Consider the following 26,739-nt stretch of genomic DNA (forward strand, 5'->3'; position numbering starts at 1 on the left):
CCCCTGAAGCATAAGGGCTTGTGGAACAAATGAATGGTACCTTGAAATCAAGAATGGCGAGAAGGTGTGCGTCCATGAATCTGAAATGGCCAGATGCCCTACCATTAGTTCTGATGACAATGAGAAACACACACTACAGGAAGACAGGATTGTCCCCGCATGAGATCCTCATGGGCGGAGCGATGAGGTTGCCAGCTGTTCCTACAAACGCTCTTGTAAACATAACAGATGATATGGTGTTGGACTGGCTGGTGTGGTTTGCTCTATCTCTCATCAGGTGGAAGCCACCACACTGCAACCGTCTCAAGATCAAGGACACAACCTGAGAGCTAGTGACTGGGTTGTGATCTGAAAACACTCGAGGAGGACGTGCTTGGAGCCTCAGGAAAGGACCTTTCCAGGTAGCTGTGATCACTACCACAGCTGTGAAGGGTGCTGGAGTTCCATACTGGATACACGCAAGCCATACAAGAAAAGTGGCATGTCCTCTGGACAATGAAGAGGAGTTGTTGAGAATACCAACCATGACCAGAACTACCTCAGAGCCAGAAGAGAAGAAAGAGGAACTGAAACCGGGTCTGAGCAAATTGAGAACAGTTCAGCCACTCTTGTGAAAGACAAAAGAGAAGACCTACAGGAGAGTGACAGTGAGCCAATCTCATTTGAAGCAGCAGGAGAGTCTAGTCAGAGGAGGGCTCTTCCAGCAGTAGATGATTTTGAGAGACAAACAGAGCAAACGCCAGACCCCGAAGAGTAAGGAGTTGATACAGATCAAAGCCAATGCGCTCTGACCCCTCCTGAACTAGTCGCAGGTCTGCCAAGAAAAAATCATGCGAAGCAAGAAGTTTCAAGTTCAACACTGAAAAGAGCATTAACTAAGGGTCCATTGAAACTGGCCAGAGTCACAGGTGAAAAAGAAGGAAGCATTCACAGTGAGGACTATTGAGGAAGATGTAGATATGACAAGGAGAGAAGACCTAAGTGAAGGAGAGTTGAATGGAGATCGAAAGTTGAAAAGAAAGAGAATAGCAAGTCGAAGGAATGGTGGTCCTGAATGGGCGTATGCAAAAACAAGTGAATGGCAAAGAAAATGCTTGTCTTTTTGTTTTGATCAAGACATTCCAGGTCAATATTTTGGTACTTGAAGGAAACCAATGAACTGAACTTTTGAAACAACAAATTGAGAAAGGTACAAAGAAAAGAAACTGTTAAAGTAACTGGAAAAGACGTTTGAACCCTGATTTAGCAAGATAACCTGATTTGACAAGCTACTAAACCAATTTTGACAAAAGGATCCTGGAAGTAAGACTGAAAGCTGTAAATAACTGCTGAAGGAAAAGTGAAGAATTTATTTTTGATTTTGCTGCATAAGTACAATTTTTCTCTTCTACTTTCTGATTCTTTACAGATCATGAGTAACTTTAGCCAGCAGGGTAGGAAGAATAGGTGCTGTAAATACATGAACATTGGTTTGGCAATTGTATGCATGGTGTTGTACTTGATATTGACTGTGGGGTGACTGCTCTTGACAAAAGTAAAGGCAATCATACTTTTACAGAAATAAAGAAGTTCAGGTTAGATGAGAAATATCTGCATGTATACAAAACACAAGGGGAACTTTCTTCTAATGTTTTCTCTCGCTTATTGAGTATGTGGAGACAATGGGTGCAAGAGATTGTTATGTATGCAAGCAGATTCCTTCATCAGTCGAAGAAGGAGTTACCTATCATAGTTTGCCCCTCACTTATGGATAAGTTGTAGTCTGTTACTAACAAGCTTCCATGACCAGGAGTATATTCAGTATTTCTATTCCAACCATGACGGCGTGTTTTCATTTTCCCCCATAATGAAGTACCTGGGTAGGGTAGCTAAGCAGAACAATATAGAATTAGTGAGAGGATTCTTTGAACCTACACTAACTTTTGGCATGGCATGCGCACAAGAATAACTTGACATGCTTGCTTACACCACTAGAAAAGATCTTTTTAGATCAAACAGACGACAGGAGAAAGGCACTAAAGGAGAAGTTAGAAAAGGGTTTAGGGAAAAGGACTTTTAGAAATTATTATGCATTTAGTGAAGAAAAATGCTTATTTCCATCTTCCAAGAGGATGGTATGGCACATGTTACTTGGGGATAGTTTTCCCAAAGATATTTCAGATTGATGACTTGAAAAGATTATCGAAGATGACTGAATTACATCACATTAAACAAAAGAGGGAGTCTCCTTCTGGTACAGTAAGAGATATATTTGGAACAATGATTCCTTCAGTAGGAGTTGTTCAGAATTCTATGAAGATTCGAAGGTTCTCTACTATTGTGGATAACATGATCCTAATGGATACATAGATGGATACGGTGAGATCTATGACTCTTCAGAACCGCATTGTGTTAGACATTCTTTTAGCAAAGGATAGCAGAGTTTGCAAAATGCTTAATTCAAAGCATTGCTGCTCATATATTCCTGATAATAGCAAAGAAATTAGAATCTTATTTACTAATCTGACTGATGAAAGTGCTGATTTGAAAGAATTTAAAGAACCAGGTGTTTGGGAGAAAGTTGGCAAAGATTTTGCTTCAGTGGGAAATTGGCTCAGCAACATTGGGAAAGAAATAATCTTGAAAATAATACAAGGGATATTGATTATTGTGATTTGCATAATTTGAGCATGGGGAATATGTAAACTGTTTTGTGTGCTTACGCTACAGAAAATTCAAAATGATCAGAGGAGGAAATAAAGAAAGAGAGAACATTTGTTTAGGGAAAATTTGAAGAGGGAAGGAAAATCAAAAGGGATAGAAATGACAAATTTGAGCTGAAACAGGAAATTTGTGTGGGAAGATGTAGATATGATGAAATATTTAGTCATAAGAGGAGCGATTATTAACGCTGAATTTTACGAATGAATATTCATGTATTCTGAGTGTTGAATTTGCATAGAAAATGAGTTAACGTAGAGAAATAATTCACACATTTGAAATTGTGCCTACTTGAGTGGCCGCTAATGTTCACTAAGTGTACTTATTAACAGCTTATTAATGTAAATTGTTAAGTTCATGTTTGGGTTAATGTGGTAGTACGTCATATCAAAGGTTATGCATAATGTATTTGCTTTATTACTCAGAGGCCTTAATTTACCTAGGTCTTGGGCTTAGTTGCACGGCCTCATGTCAAGCTGTATTTATTAGGCGGATTATGAAATGGCTGCTTAGAGAATTAAATTGCGATTATCCACTTTATTGACTGAATGATAGTGTTAGACTTTTCATCCTTGGCATGGTCTCCCTTAACTTTTTGCCTCTGTTCCCCAGGTTGTTGATGTGTGCTGGACTCTGATTTTACTGTTTTTGATACTCTGGGACTTTACCACTGCTAACCAGTGCTAAAGTGCAAGTGCTCCTTTACAAAATGTGTATGTAATTGGCTCATCCATGATTGGCATATTTGATTTACTAGTAAGTCCCTAGTAAAGTGCACTGGAGGTGCCAGGGCCTGTAAATCAAATGCTACTAGTGGGCCTGCAGCACTGGTTGTGCCACCCACATAAGAATCTCTGTAATCATGTCTGTAAATTCGACTTTCCAAGTGTACCCACTTGCCAGGCCTAAACCTTCCCTTTTCTTACATGTTAGACACCCCTAAGTTAGGCCCTAGGTAGCCCCAAGGGCAGGGTGCAGTGTATGGTTAAGGTAGGACATATAGGGCCTGATTCTAACTTTGGAGGACGGTGTTAAACCGTCCCAAAAGTGGCGGATATACCACCTACCGTATTACGAGTCCATTATATCCTATGGAACTCGTAATACGGTAGGTGGTATATCCGCCACTTTTGGGACGGTTTAACACCGTCCTCCAAAGTTAGAATCAGGCCCATAGTAATGTGTTTTATATGTCCTGACAGTGGAATATTGCAAAATCTGTTTTTTACTGTTGCAAGTCCTGTCCCTCTCATGGGTTAACATGGGGGCTACCTTTAAATCTGATTAAAGTGTAGATTCCCTATGGGAGTGGATGGACATGTGGAGTTTGGGGTCTCTGAGCTCACAATTTAAAAATACATCTTTTAGTGAAATTGATTTTAAGATTGTGTGTTTGAAAATGCAACTTTTAGAAAGTGAGCATTTTCTTGCTTATACCATTTCTGTGACTCTGCCTGCTTGTGTATTCCCTGTCTGGGTCAGTTTGATAGTTGGGCTGGTTACACCTCACACTAGACAGTGACACAAAAGGAGCTGGGGTGTAGTCTGCATTTCCTGATGAGCCATCTGTGGTAGGAGGGAGGGGAGGAGTGGTCACTTACACCTGAAAGGGCGATGCCTGTCCTCACACAATGCAGTCTCCGACCCCCTGGTGAGTGTCTGGGGCCTGGCCTGGGCAAGGCAGGATTTCACATTCAAAAGAGACTTTACTTTGAAGTAGGCCTACTTCAAAGGAGAAATTGGGTATAAGAAGGGCACCCAAAACCACAGACTTTAGATCACTTCTGGACATCAAGATGAACCTCTGCCTGGAGAAGAGCTGAGGAGAAGTGCTGCCCTGCCTGTGACTGTGCTTTGTGGCGCTATCCTGCAGTTGCTGCTTCTGCCAGAGTAAGAGGGCAAAGACTGGACTTTGTGTGCCTTCCATCTTGTGAAGAAATCTCCAAGGGCTTGATTTAGAGCTTGCCTCCTGTTGTTTGAAGTCTCAGGGACAGCAAAGACTGCTCTCTCCCAGCACCTGGAGTCTCTGGAGAGACTCCTGCTCTGACAAGTGGAGCCCTATCCAGTCCCTGGGCCCTTGAAAGGAAAGCTGGTGGAAATCCAAGGAAATCGACTTCGGACGACTTCGGACCGACGCCGCTGCTGAATCCGGTGACGCCACCTGCAACCGACTCCATGATCTTCGCTGGAACGCGCCTACCTTCGCTGGCCCGACGCCGCTGCAACCCCGCTGAAGTCCACGACTCCATGCAAGTCGCCGCACCACGTCCTGACCGACGCCACTCGAAGTGCGTGGATTCAACATTTCGCACAGAAGCCGCGATCCACGACTTTGCGCATCAAATTGTTTTCACTCTTCACCAAAGGTATTGTACTTGGGGGTCTACGCGACTCCGTGTCAGGCGCCGCCGGTGTGGGCTTGCTGGGAACGACTCCGTCACGACGCCGTATTATCATCTCATCAAAGCATTTTGTGTTTCGAAGCGCTATTTTTGAAGTTTAATCTTTAAAAATTCATAACTTGACTTGTTTATGTCAGATGTTTGTCGTTTTGGTCTTGTTTTGTTTAGATAAATATTTCCTATTTTTCTAAACTGTTATTGTGTCATTTTGAAGTGTTTCATTAAGTTACTGTGGTGGTCATTCTGACCTCGGCGGTAAAAGGCGCCTACCGCCGGTCAGAAATCCTCCATAATCCCGCCGCGGTCGCGGAAACCCGCCACGGTCATTCTGACCCGCAGAAGGCAAACCTCCGAAAATCCGACCGCCACAACAGACCGCCAGACCAGCGGTCGGCGGAAAGGTGGAGGTGACCAAACCTCCACCGCCACGCCAACAGAAATACGCCCATCCCATTACGACCCACGAATCCACGCGGCGGTCATTCAAACGCGGTATTCCATTGGCGGGACACACCGCCGCGGTCAGAATACCCACAAACGAACAAAACTCAGCCACATTGGCCGATTTGAATCTCACACACCTGATACACATACACACACCACTCCCACACACACAATACAATATAAAACACACACCCACATCACCCACAAACCCCTACGCTAAAAAATTCATCAAGAAGGCAAGAGCGAGACACCAGCATCCAAAAAATAACAGCCACAGCCACTCAACACCATCACCCACACACTATCCACACACAAAACAACACACACCACCACACTCAACTCACTTAAATACACATACTCCACCCCACACATCATACACACCACCCCATGGCACCCCAAAGACAACCCCGCTTCACAGACGAAGAACTCAGGGTCATGGTGGAGGAAATCGTTCGGGTAGAGCCCCAGCTGTTCGGCACACAGATACAATACACCAGCATTGCCCGGAGGACGGAGCTATGGCAGAGGATTGTCGACAGGGTGAACGCAGTGGGACAGCACCCCAGAAATCGGGAAGACATCAGGAAGCGATGGAACGACCTACGGGGGAAGGTGCGTTCCATGGTATCCAGGCACAACATCGCCGTGCAGAAGACTGGCGGAGGACCCCCACCTCAACCCCCACAATTCACATCATGGGAGGAGGAAGTCTTGAACATCCTGCATCCTGACGGCCTCGCAGGAGTCGGCGGAGGAATGGATACTGGTAAGTTGAAGCTTCAATACTGCTTCCCCCCCACCTGCATGCCAAATCAGACCCCAACCCTCACCCCCATCCTCGAACCCCACCCTCACCCCCACCCCCATCCTCACCCCCACCCTCACCCCCACCACCATCCTCACCCCCACCACCATCCTCACCCCCACCACCATCCTCACCCCCACCCCCAGCACACCTATTCCCCGCCAATGTCTCACCATCACAACCCACACATCCCAAAACCTAGGCCTGCATGCGTCCACTAAGCATGGACACCCATCACCAAAGCATGCCCAATGCATATACACATCCCCCCCACAAGCCACCCTCACCAAAGCCCCCACACACGAATGCCAGCACTTGGGGACACGAGAACCCACAGATACACCCATATGCCACACATTGAAACTATAACCATACCTCTATACCCCTGCAGGACCCGACCGTCAACACACCGCGGCGGAGGGGCCAGAATTCTCCACACCCCCCACCCAAGAGGCCGTCAGCGATGACAGCAGCTCTGTCGACCTGGACACCGATGACCAGCCCGGACCATCGGGGACCTCTGGACAGTCGGTTCCCCTCACACAGGCCCAGGCCACTACAGACCCAAACCCCTCTGGGAACACCAGCACAGCTCCCACCCAGCGGGCCCATGCCTCTGTCTCCAGGGCGCGTCAATCTGCGGTGTGTCTACCACTACAGGGCACCCAGGATAACCCACCACCCCAACAACAACAGGGACCTGGGGGCAGTGGTAGTGGGCACACCGGCCAGGGGGCAGAGGCCCAGGGAAACAGGGCAACTCGGAGGGCAGCTGTGCGACAGGGGGGGGAGGAGAGGCCCAGGGAACCCACTCTCCACGAGGTCCTCACCACCATCATGGGAGCATACAACCGCTCCCAGGAGACGATGGCGACGGTACTGGCCCGGTTCCAGGAGATCCAGGTGCTGCAGGAGGAACACTATCGGGGGTACAGGGAGGACATCAGAGCCATCAACACCACCCTGGTTACCATGGTAGGGCTGCTGCAGGACCTCGTCAACAACAGGGCGGACACTGAACAACACCCAAGGGCCCCTGCCACTAGCCTGGACCAAGAACAGCCAACCACCTCCGCCGGCGCTAGTGGACAGGAGGCCCCCGCACAGCAGCAGCCCACCAGACCCCCACCTCCTGCAGGAGAAGAACCACCCCGCAAGAGGGCCCTGAGATCTCGCAAGAAGACAGAGTAGGATGTCAAGACCCCCGCCAGCAATGGATACCACCTGATGTCATCCCACTGTCCCACATAGTCACCCTGTCCATCCTTGAACTGCCCATGCTCCATCTCTCCACAGGCCTCTGGACAATGCACCTGTGTGACTGTTACTCTGGACTCTGCCATGGACATTCCTTCACCATAGCCCCCACCCACTTGAAACCACCCATCCCATTTTGAGCACTTAAATAAACACCTATTTTGCACCAAAATATCTGGAGTCTGGCTGTGATTTCAATAGATTGTAATTGACATGACAGTGCAAATATGTCCTTGTACATGGTGAAGTCAACAAACAGCTGCCACAAAGCTGTAGTCCATGGGGAAACGAAGCACAGGACTCGTAGTGGGGACCCCAGATCTGAAATAGCGAGGGAAAAGCCAAAACTCAGTCATCATACACTGGGGCAAATAGACAGGCAGCAGAGATGCTGGAGAGTAGTTAACTTTTACTAAATTATCTTTGAAATGTTACCTGTGTCCTATTGGAAGTACTGTTCAATGATTCTGTCCCTGTTGTCTGTTTCAGCCCCGTCGTCTTCCTCCTCGTCACTCTCCTCAGGTTCCACCGCTGCCACAACACCACCGTCTCGACCATCCTCCTGCAGGAAAGGCACCTGGCGGCGCAAAGCCAGGTTGTGAAGCATGCAGCAGGCCACGATGATGTGACACACCTTCTTAGGTGAGTACATTAGGGATCCACCTGTCATATGCAGGCACCGAAACCTGGCCTTTAGGAGGCCAAAGGTGCGTTCGATCACCCTCCTAGTACGCCCATGGGCCTCATTGTACCGTTCCTCTGCCCTGGTCCAGGGATTCCTTACTGGGGTCAGTAGCCACGACAGGTTGGGGTACCCAGAGTCCCCCACTAGCCATACACGGTGTCTCTGTAGCTGTTCCATCACGTAAGGGATGCTGCTATTCCTGAGGATGTAGGCGTCATGCACTGACCCTGGGAATTTGGCATTTACATGCGAGATGTACTGGTCAGCCAAACACACCACCTGGATGTTCATTGAATGGTAATTTTTTCTGTTCCTGTACACCTGCTCCCTGTCTCTTGGGGGAACCAAAGCTACATGGGTCCCATCAATGGCACCAATTACGTTGGGAATATGTCCAAGGGCGTAGAAATCACCCTTCACTGTAGCCAATTCGCCCACCTCAGGGAAAATGATGTAGTTCCTCACGGATTTCATCAGGGCAGACAACACTCTGGATAACACCTTCGAAAACATGGGCTGAGACATCCCAGAAGCAATTCCCACGGTTGTCTGAAATGACCCACTTGCCAAGAAATGTAGTACTGACATGACCTGCACCAGAGGGGGAATCCCTGTGGGTTGGCGGATGGGGGACATCAGGTCGGGCTCCAGCTGGGCACACAGTTCATGGATAGTGGCACGGTTAAGACGGTAGGTCAGGATAATGTGGCGTTCTTCCATTGTCGACAGGTCCACCAGCGGTCGGTACACGGGAGGATTCATCCGTCTCCTCGCCCAACCCAGCGGACGGTGCCTAGGAAGGACAACATGGAGCACACAGTCAAGCAACCCACAGGTACGTACTCACAGCTAGCACAGTATACGATTCTCTATGCAGTGAATGGCGTGTCTGAGTGGCTATGCAAGGCCTAGGCCTGTGTGACGCAGTTGAAATTGAGCCATGTGGGCCCTGGAAATGGCGGCTGCCTGACCTGTGAAGTGTGACAATGGGATGTGAGGTCAATGCGCTGGCGTGGCACACCGCGGCGGGCGGCGGGCGAAGACGGCGGCGCGAAGCCGCAATGGTTAACATTGAAGCCTATGGGTTTCAGGAGCCAATGGCGAAGGGCGCCGGCGGTGGCGGGACGCACCGCCGCGGTACGCACCGCCGCGGACGTGACCGCCATTTTCTATCTACTTATCCACTTGCGACTTGAACTTTCACAGGAGAGGACCTATACTGCAAGTGTTGCTGTGACCTCGGTCTGGAAGGGACAATGGCTGCTGCGCCTGGGGAAAGGGCCCCTGCCTTCACTGGAGAGGAGTTGGAGAAACTTGTGGATGGGGTCCTCCCCCAGTATGCGCTACTCTACGGTCCTCCAGACCAACAAGTGAGTTTAATTCAATATGCATTTGGGGCCACTGGCTGGCTTGGGGGCCTGGCGGGGGGCCTGGCGGGGATGGGGGGCATGTTGGGCCTGGCGGGGGGCATGGTGGGGGGCCTGGCGGGGATGGGGGGCATGTTGGGCCTGGCGGGGGGCATGGCGGGGGGCCTGGCGGGGATGGGGGGCATGTTGGGCCTGGCGGGGGGCCTGGCGGGGATGGGGGGCATGTTGGGCCTGGCGGGGGGCATGGCGGGGGGCCTGGCGGGGATGGGGGGCATGTTGGGCCTGGCGGGGGGCCTGGCGGGGATGGGGGGCATGTTGGGCATGGCGGGGGGCATGGCGGGGGGCCTGGCGGGGATGGGGGGCATGTTGGGCCTGGCAGGGGGCATGGCGGGGGGCCTGGCGGGGATGGGGGGCATGTTGGGCCTGGCGGGGGGCATGGCGGGGATGGGGGGCATGTTGGGCATGGCGGGGGGCATGGCAGGGGGCCTGGCGGGGATGGGGGGCATGTTGGGCCTGGCAGGGGGCATGGCGGGGGGCCTGGCGGGGATGGGGGGCATGTTGGGCCTGGCGGGGGCCTGGCGGGGATGGGGGGCATGTTGGGCCTGGCGGGGGGCATGGCGGGGGGCCTGGCGGGGATGGGGGGCATGTTGGGCCTGGCGGGGGGCCTGGCGGGGATGGGGGGCATGTTGGGCATGGCGGGGGGCATGGCGGGGGGCCTGGCGGGGATGGGGGGCATGTTGGGCCTGGCGGGGGGCATGGCGGGGATGGGGGGCATGTTGGGCATGGCGGGGGGCATGGCGGGGGGCCTGGCGGGGATGGGGGGCATGTTGGGCCTGGCGGGGGGCATGGCGGGGATGGGGGCATGTTGGGCATGGCGGGGGGCATGGCGGGGGGCCTGGCGCGGATGGGGGGCGTTGGGCCACTGGAAAGGAAAATGCTGAGAAACTTGAACGTGGTATTTCTCCCTCCCTGTACGTGTCACATAGGTCCGCGCCCATGAGAAGATCGGGATTTGGCGTGCCATCGCCAAGGAAGTCCGGGCCCTGGGGGTCCACCATCGACGGGGCACCCACTGCCGCAAGAGGTGGGAGGACATCCGCCGCGGGACCAAGAAGACCGCCGAGTCTCTGCTGGGGATGGCCTCCCAACGTAGGCGGGGTGCCTGCCGTCAACTGAGCCCCCTGATGTTCCGGATCCTGGCGGTGGCCTACCCTGAATTGGATGGGCGCGTGAGGGCAGCACAGCAGACACAAGGGGGTGAGTACAAGCATTATCTACTCTGTTGTCGTGCAGTGGAGGTGTCTGGGTGGGGGAGGAGGGCTGGGGGTCCCCCTAGGCCAGGGCGATATCTGTAGGCTGGGCACCCCCGTAAGCCCCTGTGTCCCCAGCCACCACCCTCAGTAGTTTGTCAGTACAGCCATCCCTGGGCCGTGTCATCCATGGGTGCAGTTGTCAACTCTAGGCGTGTAGGGCATGTTCCACGGAATGCGTAGCGTACCCCAAGTGTGCAACTTAGTGCAGGGGGCATCTGTGTCTGTCATGTCCGCTAACTGTACCGGAGATCCATGTACTCAATATCCCTTTATTTCTCTCTCCCCCCCCCCTTTTTGTTTGTCTTTCTGTGCTTGTGTGCATCAGCATCATCAGGCGGAGGAGAAGTGGCATCGGGGCAGGAGGGAGCTGCATCTCACATGGCCCAGGAGGGCCATGCCACAGAGTCAGACTGGACCAGTGAGACGGAGGGCGAGGGGAGCTCCACGACGGGGACGACTGGAGCCTGCAGCGACACGGACACGTCCTCGGAAGGGGGCTCCTTTGCGGGGGTGGCACCATCCGTGCCCCCCGCCATTACAGGTACAGCCGCCACCCAGCGCACCATCTCCGCCCTCCCAGCAGCCCCTCAGCGTTCGCCCCGTGCCCGCTCTGCCAGGAAGCCGGGCATCTCCTTCGCCCCAGGCACCTCAGGCCCTGCCCCTGTTACCCCCGCTGCCCTCAGTGAGGAGGTCATTGACCTCCTCCGAACGCTCATTGTTGGGCAGACTACCCTTTTGAATGCCATCCAGGGGGTGGAGAGGGAGGTTCATCGCAGCAATGCGTACCTGGAGGGCATTCATTCGGGTCAGGCTGCCCATCAGCGATCGTTCCAGGCTCTGGCCTCAGCACTGACGGCAGCCATTGTCCCTGTCTCCTGCCTGCCTCTACTAACTCCCTCCTCCCAGTCTCCTGTTCCTCTGCCTGTCCCACCCACACCATCAGACCAGCCTGCACACACCTCAACACCCAAGAGAAGCTCATCCAAACATAAGCACCACAGATCACGCAGACATTCACACACGCAACATTCCGATGCAGACATGCCAACAGTCACTACCACCTCTGTGACCCCCACCTCCTCGTCTCCCTCCTCCCTCCCTGTGACGTCTACACTCACACCTCCATTCACCTCACCATCAGCCAGTGTTTCCATCACCAGCACACCCTCCACTCCAGTCCGCACACGTGCAGTCACCACCCCCACTGCCATTTACACGTCCCCTGTGTCCTCTCCCACTGTGTCTGTCACCCCCTCTTCCACACCACACAAACGCAGCCACCCACCCACCCAACAGCCATCCACCTCACGACAGCCTATCCCTCCTGCACCTGCACCCAAAGACAGCAAACGTGACTCACCTACAACCACATCCTCTCCCTCCACTCCCATTCCCACTGTACCTACCACTCTCCATTGTCCCAAGAAGCTCTTCCTCGCCACTACTAACTTCTTTCCTGACCCTGAGCCCCCCCCTCCTTCTCGTCGGGGTAAGAAGAGCACCTCAGCCACCACCAGCCCTGCAGCCCCCTTGACAAGGGTGCAGGGGTATTGGAGCCCGCCAGCCCGCATGTCTGGATCTTCGCCCAGCAGCAAGGGGACAGCCAGCCCACCCCCTGGGAAGAGGAGCAGAAGGCGGAAGGGGCGCCGCAGGAACCCGCCTTCTACATCCCCCCCGGACACCACCCAGAGACAGTCACCAGCCACAGCTCCAAAGGGAGGAAAGGGCCACAGGCCCACGACTAAGGAGGGCAAGGGCAGCAAGTCAGAGAGGTCAGGCAGCAGGCCTGCTGCCCAGGAGGAGCCCACAACCCCCATAGCCGCTGCCCCGGGAGGAACCGGCACAGCTGCCCCGGGAGAGCCCACCACCCCCATAGCCGCTGCCCAGGGAGGACCCAACCCAGCTGGCCAGGAGGGCCCCACCACCCACAGCCCAGGTGGGCAGTGAAGGAGCACCATCCCCGCTGCCCAGGAGGGCACCACCAGGCAATTAGCAGTTGGCCATAGACCGTCCGCCGTCTCAAGAACCGCTGAACTGGGCCCCGCCGTCTCAAGAACCGCTGAACTGGGCCCTTCAGGGCAAGAACCGCTGAACTGGGCCCTTCAGGGCAAGAACCGCTGAACTGGGCCCCGCCGTCTCAAGCACCGCTCCGCTGGGCCCCGCCGTCTCAAGAACCGCTGAACTGGGCCCTTCAGGGCAAGAACCGCTGAACTGGGCCCTTCAGGGCAAGAACCGCTGAACTGGGCTCCGCCGTCTCAAGAACCGCTGAACTGGGCCCTTCAGGGCAAGAACCGCTGAACTGGGCCCTTCAGGGCAAGAACCGCTGAACTGGGCCCCGCCGTCTCAAGCACCGCTCCGCTGGGCCCCGCCGTCTCAAGAACCGCTGAACTGGGCCCTTCAGGGCAAGAACCACTGAACTGGGCCCTTCAGGGCAAGAACCGCTGAACTGGGCCCCGCCGTCTCAAGCACCGCTCCGCTGGGCCCCGCCGTCTCACGAACCGCTCCGCTGGGCCCCGCCGTCTCAAGAACCGCTGAACTGGGCCCTTCAAGGCAAGGAGCGCTGAACTGGGCCCCACCGTCTCAAGAACCGCTGAACTGGGCCCTTCAGGGCAAGAACCGCTGGCCCTTTGGCAGACGTGGCAGGGCAGGATCTATCTCGGGCAGGGCTGCAGGATGTCCTCTGGCCAACTTGCCTCCTCCAGTGGCAGTGGGGTCTGTTATGGACTGTATGGACTGTGGCTTTGCTCTCCCCAGGATGGCCCAGTGGGCAGGCCACCCACTGTATGGACTGTATGGACTGTATGGACTGTGGCTTTGCTCTCCCCAGGATGGCCCAGTGGGCAGGCCACCCACTGTATGGACTGTTTGGACTGTGGCTTTGCTCTCCCCAGGATGGCCCAGTGGGCAGGCCACCCACTGTATGGACTGTATGGACTGTGGCTTTGCTCTCCCCAGGATGGCCCAGTGGGCAGGCCACCCACTGTATGGACTGTATGGACTGTGGCTTTGCTCTCCCCAGGATGGCCCAGTGGGCAGGCCACCCACTGTATGGACTGTTTGGACTGTGGCTTTGCTCTCCCCAGGATGGCCCAGTGGGCAGGCCACCCACTGTATGGACTGTATGGACTGTGGCTTTGCTCTCCCCAGGATGGCCCAGTGGGCAGGCCACCCACTGTATGGACTGTATGGACTGTGGCTTTGCTCTCCCCAGGATGGCCCAGTGGGCAGGCCACCCACTGTATGGACTGTTTGGACTGTGGCTTTGCTCTCCCCAGGATGGCCCAGTGGGCAGGCCACCCACTGTATGGACTGTATGGACTGTGGCTTTGCTCTCCCCAGGATGGCCCAGTGGGCAGGCCACCCACTGTATGGACTGTATGGACTGTGGCTTTGCTCTCCCCAGGATGGCCCAGTGGGCAGGCCACCCACTGTATGGACTGTTTGGACTGTGGCTTTGCTCTCCCCAGGATGGCCCAGTGGGCAGGCCACCCACTGTATGGACTGTATGGACTGTGGCTTTGCTCTCCCCAGGATGGCCCAGTGGGCAGGCCACCCACTGTATGGACTGTATGGACTGTGGCTTTGCTCTCCCCAGGATGGCCCAGTGGGCAGGCCACCCACTGTATGGACTGTTTGGACTGTGGCTTTGCTCTCCCCAGGATGGGCCAGTGGTCATGGAGTCCCCTCGTGGATCTGGCGTCGTGTACTCAAGTGGCTGAGGTGCCCCCCCTTCCCTTCCCCCTGAGGTGCCTGTCCTATTTTCTTTCTGATGCCCCTGCAGTGTTCTCTCCGTGGAGTTCTTGTCGTGGGACTGGGCCTTGCCCCTTTGCACAGGACCCCTGTGATCCACGGACAGTGGTTGGACTACATTTAGTAGCTGTATATATTTTGTACATAGTTTATTTATTAATTGGGATTACTGGTGTCCATATTTCAATATATCTGCCCGTTTATGATCTCTTCTTTTGGTCTTTGCATTATTTCGGAGGGGGGTGGTTTGTGGGTTGTGACAGTGATCTGTGGGAATGCATTGATGTGTGTGTTGTAGTGGGTGTGGGTGGGTGGGTGTGTGCCGGTAATCTTTTCCCTCCCCTGTGTCGTAGGTGCAGTACTCACCGATGTCTTCCGCGCCGCCGGGCGTGCTCCTGGTATATGAGCAGGAATAGGAGTGCGGGGATGACCTGCAACTCTGGCTCCATACTGCCGGAATCTCGCGTGGAGTGCGTAGAGGTGAGCGTTTTCCCGTTCGTAGTCTGTTTCCGCCGTGTTCTTATCGGCGGTGCTCCCGCCCCGGAAAAGGTGGCAGATTGGTGGGTCGTAATAGGGTGGGCGGTACATTGTCTGCCGCCGGGCTGTTGGCGGGAACCGCCGCGCTGTTTGTTTGTACCGCTGTGGCGGTCGGAGTGTTAAGTTGGCGGGCTGTGTTGGCGGTTCCCGCCAGGGTCAGAATTGCATATTTTAGACCGCTGGCCTGTTGGCGGCTTGGCCGCCGCTTTATCACCGACCGCCAGGGTCAGAATGAGGGCCTGTGTGTGTTGGTACAAATACTTTACACCTAGCACTCTAAAGTTAAGCCTACTGCTCTGCCAAGCTACAAAGGGAGTAAGCAGGGGATAGCTGAGGGTGATTCTCTTTTACCCTGACTAGAGTGAGGGTCCCTGCTTGAACAGGGGGTAACATGACTGTCAACCAAAGACCCCATTTCTAACAATATGCTTACCTTGTGAATATATTGCTAGTGTTTTCACTGATGCAATCATTTTGCAGGTTTATAATAATACTTTGAAATTGTGACTTACAGCCAGCAGCATTTATTTAGAAAGTGGTGGAAAGTAGTAACCTCCTGTGTGGAGCCTGCCTTGCCTCTGCTATTGGAAACTTCAATTTTGTAAACCTTATGTCCGTACACATTACTGGTTCACGGTGGCCCATCAGACTCCATTTTCTCAGGCATCCTTACCACAAAGGTCTGACCAGAAACCTTTTCAAATCTCCCTCATAAAATATGAGGACGCTCTAATAATATCAGGCACATTATTATAAGTCCTCAAAGTGGAACCCGACTTTGGTACTAAAATCCAAGACCTCCATTCATGGTAGCAGTTTCTCTATGACGGCATGAGATAGTCCACTTGCAGCAAAGAACAATTTCCCCCAAAGAGATTGATACCATGTAGATGAGAGACCCTTTAGGGGGAATAAATATTTGATCCACCAGCAAACTGTACTAGATTTGTCAGTCTCCCTTTCATTGGTGTTGCAGAGGTGGTGGTTCACTACATCAGTGATGCTTCTGAGAATCAGTGGTTTGATGGGTGGAATGCTAAACCAGAAATTGGACCCATTCATTTTCAAATGTACCTGCTCTTTTCATATCCCAAAGGTAAACTAAAACACCTCTTAAAAAGAGCTATTCTTGAAGTAGTTTAAAGATATCATCATCGTACTGCTGCTTATCATGGACCAGTGGTGAGGAGTTGTTCTGACTAAGCTTCTGCAAAGTTCAAACAAACGACCCAACAGAGGTAAATAGGCTTCAGTAAAAGTTACTTTTATTTACATTTAGTGGCTTTGGCTGAAATCCTTGGAAAACATTGTTTGAGAAGTGAGTGTACTAATGGAGCTGCTGTTAAGAAATAAAGAATTACAATGCCCCAAACCAAGTTTAAGTAAAGAGCTAAAATGTTATAAGAACATGTTGCAAAATTATGAGAAGCAGAAAAGAGTATCAACATTATTGAAGTTCTAGCAAAGGAATCTAACTTCACAATTAGAAATTAAAGCATGTCCAATGTGATTAGGTTTGAGGATATGTTGGACAATGTGCCAGCAGGTAGGAAGTCATTTTCTGCAATACCCGAAACACAGATGGCCATCAGGTATTCAAAGATCTACCCATGACATGGTGCAAACAAAGTCCATACAAAAAAAGGGGGGATTAGGAGGCTTAATGGTCCAGTGTATACCCTACAGTGAATATAGTCATAAAATATAATACACTGTTCCAAAAAATGATGAAGGAAAGAGGGGAGTCCTAATTAATAGGAGCAAGAGTCCTCACACACCCTATTGGGTGTCATGCTTCATCATCGGACGGCTCCTCGTCAGACTGGCGCTGCAATGTCTGACGGGCTCCCCCCGAAGGGGGGCTCTTTGCCGGAGATCTTTTCTCGATGATGCCACAGAACCCAGATCTGGGTCCGGAGGGAGAAGGAGAGATCGATAGAAGATAAAATTGGCTCAGAACCCTCACTGAGTATTTATTTATTCATTGATGTTGGGTAATGGCCAAGATTAAAAGAAAAATGGGAGTGAAATAGAGATAATGCTCAAGCACTCACTAAAAAATACAATAAGGCATAGAGGAAGTCAGTAATTACAAGACATTCCTCAAAATGAGGTCGACATGTTTCGCGTCTCTTTTGGTCCAAAGGGATCCTATGACGCTTCTTCAGGACCTAGTATATCATTACACTTCTCCAATAGAAAAACAACAATTAGACTCCTGCACTATGAACAAAGTCCATCCTCATTGCTGTCACAAAAATACTATAGACCTACAGAAGTACTTCAAAGCATGTTCCAAGTGATCAGGCCCATCCACTGGAAACAGGACCGCAGAGCTATCTTAGAATGCATGTTCACTGTGATTCTTCTTAGTGGCCACAAGCTTTCTCTTTCTCCAACTCCAAACAGTCAAACCTCAAGAATTAAGACCTAAAGCACTACAGACCAGTTCACAGCATACTGGTTCTTTCTCACATAGCTGATAAAAGTCCAGTCAGTAACACATGACATAATTTTAACTGGGAATCCTCCACTGGCTAGCAACTGACCTCTAGCTACGGAGGTTCTTCTCTAAGAATGAAGACTGGAAGAAGATTGTCCACAACAGGCTCAGGCATCAATATCCTTGGAGACCGAAAATGAATTCAGGATTCCCCTAACCTAGTCTGATTTCTGGGAGGGAAAATCCAAGCATAAGTTAGAAATAGCTCTTCTTTCTTTCTACTGAAAGTGCATAGGCATTGTTCTAAATTTTGATCTGAGGACAAGTGTCTGAGGTGCAAAAATGAGAAAAAATCCTTGCATTCCATTGGTAGAGGCAAGTCATTATGGTCCATAATTGAGAAAAAAGACGCACAAGTGAGCTAGTGCAGTTGTGCATCATTTTTCTTAACGCAAACTAACTCCATTCCCTAAAGAATGGCCAGCGTATCATAAAAAGACGTTAGATGGTGATGGATGGTGTTAGGGGAAATGGCGCTAGTGGTCAAAAATGACAGTAGGCTGATTAGCAGCAAAATATCTGCCGCTTGTCAGCCTAGCATCATTTTTTAATGCACAAGCCGCCAAAAAATGACTCCTATCCAAGTATAGACAGGAGTGATTACCACTACCCTAATGGCAACCACAGGGGACTAGTGTCCCCATGGCAAGCCCAACATACCCAGTACCAGTTGGGGGGGCCCCATGTAAGGGTCCCCCAGTGGCCCACCACACTTAGGCGCATTCACTTACCTGGGATGGGCTCCCCCCTCCGGTGGTATCCCTGTGGTATGGATGGTGGTGATGCTGTGGGTTGGGGTGGTCATCTTTGTGCCCATTCCATGGTGTTTCCCCATGGAAAAGGGCTTACCGGCACATTAACGCCTGGTCTGACCAGCCGTTAAATAATGACGCTAATCAGGGTTTTGCCATTATTTAGGTCTACCTCCAAGTTGTGCATCATTTCTGCATCAGGAGTTAAATAGGGCGCTAAGGAGCTAGCATCATTTTACATCTCATATATGCAAGGTGGGTTGGCGCTTCCTACAAATGGCGCTAACTCCAATATTTTGATGCTAGACGGGTCTTTATATAAATATGGAGTTAAGTTAGTGCCATTTTAGCGTCAAAATAAATTATGCTAAGGCAAAGCTAACTTTCCTTAAATATGGGTCTATATCCGTCACCAATCCTCAAAACCCTCCTACATTTCCCAGTGTGCAATTTTTCTGAGGACTTCTGAGATTTACTTTCAAGTGTAACAATGCTCACAGAGTGAAAATGAGGGCTGTATTTCTACTAAAGTTAATTTAAATATGATAGTTACCAATATTGTACACCACTCAATGTCATTCTAGTTTAATGACTTCATGTTAGGTCAGGGCTAGTATAGCAGGGTTACATTGGGAGTGAAAGGAAATTATATTTTATACAGAATTTACAGTGGTTGAGGTATTTTTAGCATTGCTCAAGTCACATCAGAGGTCCAAAACCTCAGAACCAAAATGCTACCATGAGAAACATCACAACAATTTTCTATAGAATGTACTCAGGCAAGCTGAGAATTAGGAATGGAGGTCAAACTTTAAACTGGTGATTGGTACTTGAATTGACTCTTGAAATGGAGACCAGGCAAGTGGTAAGAAAAGGGAACAAACAGGAGTAGGTGAGCCTTGGTGAAGGAAAACCAGAGCAGGTAGTAACAAGTGATCACAGTTGAACAACACTTGACAAAAATGAGAAAATTGTGAAGAGAGAAATGGCAATGATGTATCCCAACATTCCAAGGAAGAGGGTGAATTTATTGTAAGATAAAATTATTTGTTATCAAAGAGTAACCATAACTGACCGACTAGCAAAAAACGTCCAAATGCTGGATTTATGTGTTCATTATAAAGAACTTTGCTTTCAATATAAAAACACTGAGGGTCAGAGCTAAGTGAAAATGATGGTGTGCATCGTTGTGCCGAATCTGGCAGCGTCGCGCATCATTATTTTAAAAATGCAGGGATGCACGGTATTTACAGTAATACGGCGCACCCCTGTGTTTCCCCCGTGCCGGCGCAAAATTTGCTGCTGCACGCCAACACAACCACCCTTGCACCATAGTGCAAGTATGGCTGCATTGAGGGGGAGATTATTTTTGTGCAGGAAGGGACACCTTACTCCACAAAAACCACCTTCAGTGGTTATTTGCTCCTTCTATGTGTGCTGCAAAATGCAGCACACATAGAAAGAGCAAAACACAAGGAGAAATTAAAGCATTTCTCCTCGTTGTGCCACTCTAACGCCATTTTGGTGCTGGCTCAGGTTTACGAAAACTTGCAAATCTGGGGCAGCATCAAAATGCAATGGGTGTTGCTGTGGCACGCCCACAGCAACACCCATTGCACCCCACTTCCACGCTGCGTGTGAAGGGGCCGTATTTACAAGGTGCCGTTAAGCCACAAAAAGTGGCTTAACATCACCTTGTGAATACGGTGCAGTGGATAGCACCACCGGATCATCACTATAAGTGATGCTCCGGTGGTGCTAGGGGCTCTTAAATATGCCCCTGAATCTCCAGGGGCCAGATTTACCAAATTGTCACCCCAAAAGTGCTGTGCTGCATTATGTGACAGTGAGAGGACAGGAGAGCGCCATATCTACAGAGCTATGTCACTCTACTCCCCTCTCCCTTGCGCAGGAGCAGAATTTTGCTGTGAAGCACCATGCGCACACCCTTGCGCCATAGTGCAAGGGTGTGTTCGTGAGTCTAGCTTTTTTTTGTACTGGATGGGTTCCCTTTCAGCACCAAATACTATGCCTAGACAACTTTTACAACTTTTCCTACTTTGTGCGTGCGCTGTACAGTGCACCACACATGCAAAGTTGGAAAAAAATGGAGAAATTAAAACATTTCTCCTTTTAACACCTGCTTTCAAGTGGCATTTATTTTTACACAAAGCCCTGTCAACTATTGTTTATAGATAAGAGTTTGTCTCAAAAACTATGGATGTTTGCATGGGAAAGCCCATGTACTACCCATGGAATGCCCTATTGATGCTCAGTAATGCAAAGCAGTACTCCGCACAGGTTTACTTTACTTTCAGACTACTTTATAGAGCAACACAAGTATTGCACTGGAAAGTAAATTACGAAAAAATTGAGCTGTTTTTGTCACTTTTGTGTAGAAGGGAAATAAAATGTATATTGCATACTACTAACTTATAGATTGATATATCTTTAAAAATAATATTTAACTTTTAACACAGCAGCACAGCATCAGTTAAACAATAGTACTAAAAAACGTAGCCATATTCTCTTTCCTGTCTTTAATTTATTACACTATATTAAAGTTCATTCAAAATGTCATATGATAATGGCAAGCTATGTGTATCACTCTGGATCAGAGTAGAGGTAACACAATCATAAATCTTTCTTGCTATCAACTGTCCAGAAACAAAGAGCTTGTAATAACTTCAATAACCACAATTTATCTTTCAATGGTGTCAGAAAACATATGCATCTTTTCACCCTCTGCATGCCATTTCGGAATTTCTTCCATTGTGGCCAGCTGTATACAAAGAAAATACATTCTGTCCACGCCGTCTTGGAACCAGCATGCGAACAACTCTAAATGTAAAGATTTATTTGACACACCAGCCAGTTTTTATCCATCAGTTTGTCAGTGTAAGATTTCATAAAATAAACGCAAAATAATTTCTCTATTTTTTCAATGTGAGAATATACAGGAGTTATTTGGATTGGTTAAGGATAATATATTTTTCAATGCCGCACACACATAATTCTTACAGAGTGTTTAGTGACACAACAAAGGCAGGTGTGTACAGCAGAGGTGAATAATGACCGGCGGTCGATTCACTCATTTATAAACATTCAAAATATTGTCTGGATTTCACCTGAGGGCACCTATCACTTACAATATTTCAACAGTGGGGGCCGGCAGCTTTAGGAGGGGGGCGCGGACGGGATACATACACACACACACACACTCATTCTTTCACACACAGGCATGCACATCCATTAACAACACTCATACCATTCAAACATGCACGCACGCACCAAACATTCATTTTAATTGATTGCACACACTCATTCTTTCACACACACACACGCATGCACACACATCCATTAACAACACTCATAACACTCAAACATGCACACGCGCACCTAACATTCAATTTAAAACATCACACACATACACACACACACACATTTAGCAGTCCCAGCCTCATCACAGAGTGGGATGGGGTCAGTGAGACTGCTGACCCCACCCCACTCTGTGACGAAGTGTCACTGATTGACACTCGCCCTGGGCGCTTCAGGGCTTAAACCTGAAGCGCTGAGGGAGAGTGTCAATTGGTGACGCTTTCCTCGTCACCCAGGGGAGGGCCTCGAGGCACCTTTGCTGAGCCGAGGAGGTCACGCCCATAGGAGCTGTGACCTCCTCAGCCCAGCAAAGTTCAGCTCAGGCAGCCAGGAGTGTGCGCAAATCGCGCATGTCTGCTCCTGGCTGCCTGAGCTAAAAATGGAGAGTGTCTGTCAGGCTGACCTTTGTTCAGCCTGATAGGCACTCTTTATGAGGGGCAAAAGGTGGGCGGGCGTTGCCCCTCCACCCTAAAGGACGGGCCGCCGCTGTATTTCAATACACTAGAAAAGGTAAGAATTTTCCCTCATTGGTTTCACTGGGCAGAATTTATTAATCCTGAGATCTTGCAAAGTTGTCCGGAAAGCCGAAACAATGGATTCCACTCAGGCTGCCGCCCAACATCATGTGAGTTATTAATCTGTTTTTAAATAACAGGGAGCCCTCCTGTGTAGGAATCACTCAATAGTGATTACCACACATCCTGTGTAATTAATCAAACCTAACTATTGCTTTCTGGGTTTTATGTTAACCAACTCACCATCACTGTTCTATACAGTGTCAGCGTGGTTTTGTGTAAAACGCTTCTGACTGAACTGTTGTCGTTGTTAAATAAAATAGTAATACAATGTTCACTCCTATAACTGTTAATTTAAACTTCAGTAATATCATTCATGCCAACGGGTTCGAAACCCTTTTAGAGAAGTTCTTTCTCGGCATGAATCTGGATATCAAAGAACCAGGGGAAGATAGCTTTCTACATAGGCTCACTGAACCATTGAATTGTTTTATTATTATGTGCCAGTGTTTCTGTCCATGATGTCTCTAACAATTCCCTTGAGGGGCCCCAAAAGAGTGAACACGTATCAGAAAGGATTTGCACTTGATTTGTTTATTGTGCTGCAATTATCATAATGTACTGACATGGTCTACTGAGCCAAAATAATGCATATAATGAAGGTTTGTGGCAGATTAACTGTATGAGAAGCAACTACATGGTCCATAATCCAAACCCAATCTAGAAGCAAAGGAAAGGCAATTTGAGCTCTGAATTACAACTATAAGTGAATTGCTGGTTTTCTGGTGTATGCCTCATTTTGTTGTGTTTGATTTTCCACTGTGGCTTCCTAGGGGTGAAAGGTTGCAGCACACCATGGGAAGATTATCCCTTATAGAGAGGTTGTAATTGAGCAGGTAGTCACAGTAGTTTGTGTCAGATTGAAATCTGAACTTCTTTCAAACCAGTTGTGCTAAATTTCTTTAAGAAGCTTCGAAATGAGAGAAACATGTATCAGGAAAGGCATCCAAATATTTATTGTATTTCCAATCCCCATGATGCACAGACATGGGGATACTGAGTCGAAAGCTTGTTCCCATTCCTAAACTGGGCCCGAGGAAGGTGAAAGAGAAATGATATGACATATAACTTCATGATCCATAACCAAGAGAAAAACTAAGAGAAAAGAAAGGACTAATGAAGCCAAGAGCTGCACCTGTAAGTGATTTGCTGACCTGATGGTGTATGTGCATCATCCTGCTGCGTTCAGATTTCTAAACTGTTGTAAAGTCTAGGAAACATTAATAACAGTGAAAACTTCATGAAAATAAATTAAACAAAGAAAATTAGATTTCCTGGGCAAAAATCACAACAAATTAAAGCCTTTGTTAACAATTAGGTGCATAGGGAAACATTCTGCTGTTTAAATACACAGCCCATACTAGTGAGGACAGCAGCATAAGTAGTTTCCCAGAATATTAGACCAAGAAGAAAAAAAATAAAAACATTGAATTAGGAGGAATCCTACGATGTTTGAAGTGCTCCACTCAGAGAGAGCAAGCCCGAACAGGGAAACCACAGCTCCAGATTTGTTGAGGTGAAATATAGAAAACATCCCTCTCCTCAAAAGGTCAAGGAGTGAAACACTGTCCACATTGATGAATATGGCAGCCCTGACTATTCAGTGACATCAGAGGGGGAGGGAGCTTCATCTTTCTCATGCCCAGCTTTTGAAAGGGAACAACCAGAACCACAGAAAAAAACTTGAGAAAGTAGGGGCCCCTGAGTCTGGATGAACTGAACAAACGTAGAAGAAGACTTGCTCTTGTGCTCTTTGAGTGCTGGACAGAGAATCGAAAGAAGACAGCTTTCAGCAGATCCTCGCTGCAAAGCCTGCCAGCAAAAAGTCTGTCAGAAACAGCTTACCAAGACAGGCCTGCTTCCATTCTCTCTTTCTCTTACACACAAACTACAAATCAAATTACCCCAGCAAGTCAGTATTATCAGCCTTTCAGGGAGAAGGATGAACAAATACGCTGCCGACAGGCAATCCCCATCCCTCGAGGGTTGATTTCAGATGACAAGACATTCAATAGAATTCTCACACCTACTCTGCCAGAGTGTCTTCTAAAGTATATATACACCAAAACCTCTGTGTTTTACAGTGCAAAGCCCTTGGGCAATTTGACATCACAAAGCTTGCCTTCTGGAAAGTAATACAAAATGAATGTCCAATAGATGGCACACTTATCATACTTCACAAAAGGAAACATTTCACATACCTACATTTAGATTCATTCACCTTCATTACCTGCTGGTGAGGGCCAACCTGTTCTACCATTGTAGGGAGAAGAGTTGTCAGTTTGCTATAGCTGGAGCTTCTTGGGCTCACAATCTGTAGCATGGTGGGCATCACACTTTATATGGAGGGTTTGTGAAGTCTGACTCAGGAACACTATTTGGCTTCCAACCATCTGGAGTCTATTGTGCTCAGAGGTGACAAAGAACAGCTTTAGTGTTAACTTCGCCACTTCATCTAAATGCATCACAAAAGTAGTCAACCTCAAGAGATCCACATCATTGCTTCATGATGCAGTACATGCAGGTCATCATTTTAACCCAGTACAGGCTTTGTAAAAAACAATGCCTGTTCGGACCACTTGCACATGTTTTAGTAAACGGTGCTTGTTCAGCAGTATGGATGCAGGTAGCAAATCCAGAATCACCAGGCCAGTCTCATAATTTATACAGTGCCACCAAATAAATAACACACTGCAGCACAGCGACCAAAGGGAAAGAGTAGAACAAATAAATAAGTACTAAGATGTGGCATTGTATCTCTCTCCCCCTGTGCTGATGCACTTTAGACTGCCTTGTGCAATGAACACACCCCTGCACCACAGTGCAGGGGCCTGTGTGTGATGTCTAGTATAGGTTTTGTACTGGAGAGGCAATCTGTACTGTGCAGTACACATGTAAAGTTGCAAAAGTTTAGAACAAAAAGAAAAAGTTTCACCAACATTTCACCTGCCTTGAAGAGGCACACTTTTTTATGCAAATCACTTTCCCTAAATGTTAGTATATAGGGAAGTGCACCAAACCCCACAGGTGGTTGGATGGAAACATGCATGTACCACTCCTGGCATGCCCCTTTTGATGCAAACAAGCTTAAGGTTTTGTTATGGAAACTAAACAACACTAAATAAACACTGTGCCGATTTGCATCATGTTTCTGACACAAACCTGATGCAAAGTGATAGTCAGTCTCGGCCTTCATGTTGCAAAGTGTTGTACCTGACATCCTTGTTGTGATTTCCCCCCAACTTTTTGCCTTCCATCTTCCTGCTTTTGCTGACTTCGTTTTTGCTTGCTATAGGACTCTGCACACTTTACCACTGACAACCAGTGTTAAAGCACTATTTCCCTAAAACATGGTACCACTGGCATATCCTCCATTATCATATTTAATTTACTTATAACTTCCTAGTAAAGTGCACTATATGTGCCCAGGGACTGTAAATTGAAATGCTACTAGTGGGACTGCAGCACTAGGTGTACCACCCACATAGGTAGCCTTTTAAACATGTCTCAGGCCTGCCACTGCAGAGCCAGTGTGTGAAATTTTAAATTGCCATGTCAATCTGGCCAACTAAGCCTTTGGCCAGGCCTAATGCCAGCAATAACGAAGTCAGCAAAAACAGGAGGTCTGAAGGCAAAAATGTTAGGGAAAACCACACCTAGGCTGCCAGGTCTAACACTTAAGATAACATTGGGTTAACTTATTACATTTCAAGTGATAACTTTCAATAGGGAGAAAGTCAGAATGTTGAGTTTAGTGTCTAAAGAGTTGTAATTTAGAACCGGCTTTAATGGTAAAGTCACATTTTAATTCACAGTTGTTGTAAATGCCACTTTTAGAAAGTTGGCATTTTCTTGTCCTAACCCTTTGGTGCCTGCAGCCTGTATCCTGGGTCACATGAGGTGAGATGGCAGTTACTTTTTGTGCATTACTCCAAGACAGTGATACAAAAGGGGAAATAAGTGAGCCATCTCTGACTTGATGAGGGAGAGGAGCTGTCATCTACCACACTTGCACATCATAGAGCCTCTGTCTGAGCACACTCACAAAGGGTTTGACACTAGCCTTTGGTGCCCCCAGATATACTGGGGCCAGGGCAGGGAGGCAAGAAATTCCAAACAATTTTAGGAGTGGAAACCTCCAGAACATTCTCCTACTTCAAAGGGGGCACAAAGTATAAATAGAGGACTCTTAGGCCCAGCTCCTGAGAACACCTCTGGACCTGTCAAAAACTCAGGACTGCTGTGCTGCTCTGCAAGAAGTACTGCTACTG

The sequence above is a fragment of the Pleurodeles waltl genome, chromosome 1_2 (assembly GCF_031143425.1).
Source record: "Pleurodeles waltl isolate 20211129_DDA chromosome 1_2, aPleWal1.hap1.20221129, whole genome shotgun sequence".
Taxonomy (NCBI): Eukaryota; Metazoa; Chordata; class Amphibia; order Caudata; family Salamandridae; genus Pleurodeles; species Pleurodeles waltl.